The sequence below is a fragment of the Macrotis lagotis genome, chromosome 1 (genome assembly GCF_037893015.1).
Source record: "Macrotis lagotis isolate mMagLag1 chromosome 1, bilby.v1.9.chrom.fasta, whole genome shotgun sequence".
NCBI lineage: Eukaryota > Metazoa > Chordata > Mammalia > Peramelemorphia > Peramelidae > Macrotis > Macrotis lagotis.
Genome location: NC_133658.1, coordinates 188953451 through 188961047, shown reverse-complemented (window position 1 = coordinate 188961047; position 7597 = coordinate 188953451).

The window sequence follows — 7597 nt, the reverse complement described above, 5'->3', positions numbered from 1 at the left end:
AGCAAAAAAAAAATCATTTCATACATAAAAGCTATAATAGAAAAACCATACAGGTCTCCAAGTAAAAATCACAGGTCTTCAAATTAAACACCTGAGTTCAACCACTTTTTTCAGCTTACTAGTCTTTTCCGACTCTTGCCCTCAGTTTCTTCCTCCAAACAATGAAAGGAATGGATCAGACGGTCTCAGGGTCTTTTGCCTCTCTAAAATCGATATTCTTAGGTCATCTCCTAAAAGAAAACTCACTGCTCAGAAGTCCTGACAAGTGACTTTTCTTCTCCAATTCTTAACTTTCTCATATTACTTTCCATATCTTCCTCTCAAAGCTGAACCCAACCCCAAAAGGCTCATTCCCAGGCATACTCTATGGGGTGTGCTCTAATCCACAAAAACACATACTCATCTATTATGAGTTTGTGAAACCCACATGCTGCTCTACCCTTCTAGAAGCCCAAATGTGAGAGTGAGGCGGGTTCTATAAATGAGCCTGGAGGTCTTCTTTGATATCCTAAAATGCTCTTTTTTTTTAAAGATTTTTTGCAAGGCAAACAGGGTTAAGTGGCTTGCCCAAGACCACACAGCTAGGTCATTATTAAGTGTCTGAGACCAGATTTAAACCCAGGTACTCCTGACTCCAGGGCTGGTGCTTTATCCATTAAGCCACCTAGCCACCCCTCAAAACCCTCTTTAACAAGCATATTTATACCTTAATTATAAGTTCTAACTTGATGGTGCTGGCTTCTGATATCCAAACCCACTTCAAACAAATGTAATTATCTGAGATCTTTTTTTCTTTCTTCTTTCTTTTCCTATATAAATGAGAATATTTCAGATCCTTCTTTGATGGAGCATCCAGTTTTCTGGAGCCAACTCTCAGCCCACAGTGCCATCACAGCGTCCAATAAAATGCCAGATTGCTTCGGAGAGAGTCCACATCTTGTGAAATTATTTCTTAGACATCTTACAGCAAGCCCCAATATTTTGGGGGGTGCAAACCCCAGCAGAGGAAGGGAGATTCATCTTCCTGAGTTCAAGTCTGACCTCAGATACTTCCTGGGAAATGTAATTTTGTTTGCCTCTATTTCCTCACCTTTAAAATGATCTGAAGAAGGGAAGTAGCAAACTATTCCAGTATCTTTGTCAAGAAAACACCAAATGGAGTAACAGAAAAACTGCAAATATGACATCAATTGGTACTGCTAATATGACAGAAATTGTTAATACCAAATATAATGTAGACTTGTCATTTTCTTAAATGATACTTTTAATGTCAGAATTTCAGAACTCTTAAGATATTTACTTTTGATTAGACTGAGCTGAACCATACCCTACATCCCACCCCCCACCCCCCACCAAGATTTTACATTGTAAAGGAACTTAGCTTACTCTGGATTTCAGTTTCTAATATTCTTGCCTCACTACAGTTTTTCTTGCCTAGTTTGCCAAGGGTCACTGGGATCTCATGACCAGGTCTTGCTACCTCCCCCTCCCAAAAGTATAAAGAAGGGTGACAGTTTGCTACCCTGATATCTCAATTAAAGAAACATTATTCCTCAAATCATGACTTGGATTTATTTTATGACTTGAGAGGGGTCACAAAGAGTCAGACAATAACCTTCTCATCTTTGGTCTCTATATGAACATGTGGAAGTCCTGCCCTCACTACTAGATTCCTAGATAAGAAAGAAATATCCTTGTCTAAACTTTTAAGCTTCCAGGGCCATTTAAGGACTAATATCCTAAACTTCTTTCCCTCCAAGGTGAAGGTGGGATCAGCAGAGCTCCCTCTAAACAGCTATCCCAATCATGAATTGGAAACTTAAATCTTTGGAGCACTAGAATGATTTGGAATTTGGATATTAACTGCTCCTCTGGGGCAGGACTAGAGTAGCAGGCCAATCTCAGTTGGCCTTTCAATACTGGCTCTCAATAATTGCTTAGTTAGTGGTTAAATTGATGAAAAAATTCAACTTGGGTCAAGGCAAGCCAAATCATATAAGCTTTTTGCCCCAAGGGATACAAGTGGAGGTGGGTTTGGGAGGAGTATTCTGATCTGTTTGCCAGTACCTTACACATGGCAAATACCAGTAGAGAAAAAGAAAGAAAGGATGAGTCCTATATGTAATCAGATTCTGTCAAAGCTCAGCATATGTGAATCACAGGAAGCTGGACTTACTTCCACATTTCTATTTCTGAAAAAGAGGACCAAGGGGCTAGGAACCTAATGCATTAAAGAATTGTGTTTCTTAGCAATATGAAAATTATGGAGGATTATTTTCCTTTGTTTTTCCTCAACATTTAATAAACATTTACTCTGCTACTTCTTTCATATATTTTATATAAGAGGGTGTTCCCAGCACTGGAACACAATGCAAGATTCTTGTTTATAGTTTTCCATTACTCCTTCACCGAAGGTCTACACAGTGTACTAGTGGCCTTCCTCTAGTTCTTTCTATATTTTGTAGTCACCAGAGCAGCTCTAGGACTATATCTATTAAGTCTCACTTTCACTTCGTGTATAGTATTTCCTTACAAAAAGCGCCATTTCCTTTCTTAGTTCAGTGGATAGAGCACTGGTCTTGGATCAGAATAGGAGTTTGAATCATCTCAGATACTTGATGCTTACTAGCTGTGTGATCTTGGGCAAGTCTCTAAACCATGATTGTGCCATATCCAGGGCTATCTCCAATCATCTCAATTCATATTTGGTCACTGGCCCCAGATGGCTATGGAGGAGAAAGTGAGACTGGTGAACCTCACTCAAATCATTCACCTGTTTGTCATGGCACCACCCTCCTGGTTTCATGATCTTTAAGAATGAAGGACAAATATCAACTTTTGTACCTGGTAATGTCTTTTAGATCACTTCTTGTATATATATATATACATATATGTATATGTATATATATATACATATATATGTGTATATGTGTGTGTATCTCAATTGTATGTGCTACTTACCCATGTCCACCACGAGAATCACAAAACCCCAATACAAGGCAATAAAAAATTTAAAAGCAAAGTAGGTTCAAGCATTGAGAAACAACTGTTTGAATCTATGATTCAGAAGGCTAAGAAAGCTTTCATAACCCAGATAATTTTAGAACTTGCTTTTTTGCATGCCAAGAACCTGTGCATTTCTTATTGCAGCATTTCTGGGTCCATGGATGAGTTGAGCAATTCTGAGAACTCAGCTGGAGCACTTCTAAGTCATCCAGTAAACTTCCTCCAAAGTGAATATGCTCAGACAACCCTGAGCTATGGACCATACATTTCTGGATTCCAGTGCTGCCATGCTGTCAACTCTGTTCAGAGTCAAAGTCAGTCAGTTAGTCAATAAGCATTTATTAAGTGCCTACTTTGCATCACATATGAAAATACAAATAAAGGATTGCCCTTGCCCTTGAGGAGTTCACAACCCAATGAGAAAAACAACATGCAAACAATCATGCATACATTACAAATGAGCTACATATAAGATAAATAAGAAATAATCATTTTCATTACACTGTAGCCACACCCACTTTTCCAGTCCTATAAATCTTTGGTGATGTCTTTTGCATGCAAGTCTTTGAATGCAAGTCATCATTTGTAACATCCCTATGTATGCCCAACATTGCAGCCACAAAAAATTCAGGAAAGTCTTCCTGTAGAAGGTGGGATTTTAACTAGGATTTAAAGGAAGTCAGGAAAGCCAGAAGATAAAGTAAGATGATACATAAACTCATAGAATCTTAGAACTGAAAAAGACTTTTTAAAAATTAAAAAATACTTTTTAAGTTCTAAAGAGGTCACTTAATCTAACTTCTCTCATCAACACCATCTATTATACAAAGCAGAAACTGAGCCCAATATGTCATTAAATATCCTAGAAGATTACATTTTTTGCCCAGAAATCACATGCCAAGTTTGTCCACACCTTATAATTAGGCTATCCAGAATTCTTGGATCCAGAGTAAAAATGCTAAGTCTTTCCTTAGTCTGGAGAATAAAAATCCAATGGATTTAATATAACCTCTTCACAGCTTTTAGGTGGTAAAAAGAGTCCTGAACTTATAAATAGGAGTTAATGGATCTATTAAGCAACAGTGTTAAGAATGTTATTAACTAAATTTATATCAACTGTTATTTACTACCTTAAGATGTGGTGGAATCTGTGTTCAACACTTAGAAGGTATAGAGGAAACCTAAAGGGACATTTACAGTTTATTGTGGATAAAAGGTTCAAGGCAGGTAAAATGGAGATCTTGTTTATATAAAAACAAAATGAAAATTAGAAGAAAAGCAGAAACCTGAAGGGAAAAAAATCTTTTCAGTAAGTTTCCCTGATAAAGATCTAACTCCTTAAATAAATTTGGAACTGAGCCCAATTTTTAAGAATAAGAGCCATTTTCCAAATGATAAATGATCAAGGAATATGAACAGGCAAAAAAGGGAAAATTCAGATGAAGAAATTAAAACTAACAAGAATCATGAAAAAATGCTCTAAATCATACAAATTAAAGAAATGAAAATTAAAACAGGTCTGAGGTCTTCCCTCATACCATCAGATTGATTATGATGACAACAAAGAAAAATGACAAATGCTGGAGGCAAGATGGGAAAATTGGTACAGCAAGCCTTTCATTCTAGAAAATGATTTGGAATTATGTCTCCAAAGTTATCTAACCATACCCTTTGACCCAGAAAAAACTGCTACTAGGTCTCTAGCACAAAGAAATCAAAGAAAAAGGAAAAGGTATCATATGTACAAAAATTTTTATAGCAGCTCTTTTTGTAGTGACAAAGAATTGGAAACTGGGGTTTGCTATTTAAAACAACCCTGAGGTACCACTTCACACCTATCAAATTGGCTAATATGACAACAAAGGAAAATGATGAATGTTGGATTGCAGGGATGGCAATCAGAAAACTGGAATACCAATGCACTGTTGGTGGATTTTGTGAACTGATCCAACCATTCTGGAAAGTAAATTTGGAACTATACCCAGAGTTATTAAACTGTGCATACCCTTTAAGACCCAGTAATATCATTACTAATTCTGTACCTCAAAGAGATCAAAGAAAAAGGAAAAATATTTGTAGCAGCTTTTTTTTTGTACTGGCAAAGAATGGGAAATTAAGAGGATGTTATCAATTGAGGAATAGATGTACAAGATGTGGCATATAATTGTGAAAGAGTACTTTTCTGGTTTAAGAAACAGGTGGTTTCAGAAAGAAAACATGGTAGCACCTATATGACCTGATGTAAAGTAAAGTGAGAGCAGTAGGAAGATCATTGTACATAGTAACAGCAATGTTGCATGATAATCAATTATGAAAGATTTGATGACTGATCAGTACAATGTCCAAGACAACTCCAAAGGTCTCAAGATGAAAAAATACTATCCACCTTCAGAGAGAAAACTGACGAACTCAATATAAATTGTAGTATTATTTTCTCTCTTTTTCTTGATTTTTCAGCAAATGACTAATATGGAAATATATTTTGCCTGATTTCACATGTGCTTGAAGGGTCTCCTCTAAACCTCTTGGTATTTGTGGGTTCCAGTGCAGGTCACAAGCTGTCAGTCTATTAAACCTTGCTCTTGTTACATGAACAATCCATTTATTTTTCCACACATTTACTTTTAATAATATCTTTCACCCTCCTCTTTCAGTGCATTTCCACAATTATCCTGTTTACATGTACCATGTGTCTCCATTGTCCCTTGAGTAAAGTGAAATTTTAGCTCTTTGAAAACTGTGCTATTCCATGACATGCAGCATCAACAGAAAAATGTTTGTGTTAAAGACAGGACTTTGTTTCAAGAAAAAGCTTGCAATACACAATTTTCCAAATGTAATGCAGCCCTCCTCCCACTTCCTTTTATTTAATTCTGGGTCCAATCTAATATTCATCTACAGTGTCTTTCTAATATATATGTTATTGATTGGTTGTTATCCTTAGTGCTAAAAGAGAATGAAAACGACATCACTACCATTAGTCAAGGTACAATATGTCTGCCTGTGGCTGATCAGTCTCTAGATCAAACACTAATAGTGCATATGAATATTTGGAGGGGAGATTTCTAAAATTGTACCTTAATATTGCTTTTGACCTATTGCAATTCTGATTTGTTTATAGATCACAGCACCTTCTTTGATACAGGTACACCATGCTGGGCAGTCCTGCACCAGTGTTTTCCATGTCACACCATCAATTCTAATTTCTTCAGATATTGAGAGTATCCTTGCAACACTTCGTCTGACTTCCACTTGGCTGGAATGAATTCTCTATAAAACAGTCTTTTAGTCAAACATATATTTGACAACATAGCCAACTGACCAGAGTTGCACTCTCTGCAGTTGAGTTTGAATGCTTGTTGTTCAATTTGAAAAAGGACTTCAGTTTCAGGTAACTTATTTTGCCAGGTGATCTTCAAAATCTACCTAAGCAAATTCAAATGGAAGCAATTCAGTTGTCTGACATGGTGCTGGTATGCTGTCCAGGTTTCAGAGGCATACAACAATTGGTAAGCAACCTAATAAATCTTCTCTCCCACACACTTTCCTTCAGAGTCTCAAAAAACCCCCAACAAACACAAAGCTCGCTCATCATTATGTGTATATTCCTGGAGATATACTGCCACAGTAAGTGAACTTATCTACATCATTCAAAATTTCTCCACTTACTGTAACTGATGATTTCATGTATGGATGGTGTATTGTTGACTGGTGGAGAATCTCTATTTTCTTGGCATTAAGGCAAAATTAGCACAAGTAGCTACTGGGCATTATGTTGTCCATAATGGTGTATATAATCTCAAGGAAGTTTTTGTATATTTTCTTGTGTTTTGACCAGGAAGGATCCCTTGTTTGCTGCAGTAAACAGGTCAAAGTTAGGCTAGGTGAAGCAGATAACTTCTAAGGTATCTTTTCTAGTCCCTTCTTCACACCAAGAAGTAAGTACAGTCCTTTAAAAAAGCTGCTCAAGGGGTGGCTAGGTGGCCCAGTGGATAGAGCACCGACCCTGGAGTCAGGAGTAGCTGGGTTCAAATCCGGTCTCAGACACTTAATAATTACCTAGCTGGGTGGCCTTGGGCAAGCCACTTAACCCCATTACCTTGTTCGCAATAAATAAATAAATAAAAACCTAAAAAAAAAAAGTAAAATAGCTGCTCAGACACGCAGGGGACTGCTGAATCCCATTTCAGTCCAGTGAGAAGACAACCCTAAGGATTGGGCTACCTCTATCCAAGGTTGTGAATAGAGCTTTCGGTGTATCCTTGCCAGTTGCTTCATAACTTGCCTGTCACCACAGGACTTTGAAGTAGGTAAAATGGTAAAATGATATGGATGATGCCTTTTGACTTGTGCATATATTAGATTTAGGTCAAGTTGAGTTACACAAAATCATCCATCTCATTCTCTCTCCCAGAGTCTGTGGAGTCCAGAGGCAAGATAAAAGTCAAGCAGGATGCAGTGGATGACCTTCTCTTTCTAAGCTCTAAACTCTCCATAGTGCATCTTCTCCTGTCTTTGAAGCCAAATAGAATAAATTGTTTGCATCTGCCCATTCTGCCATTTTTTTATATGCTTGCTATAGACACCCCCC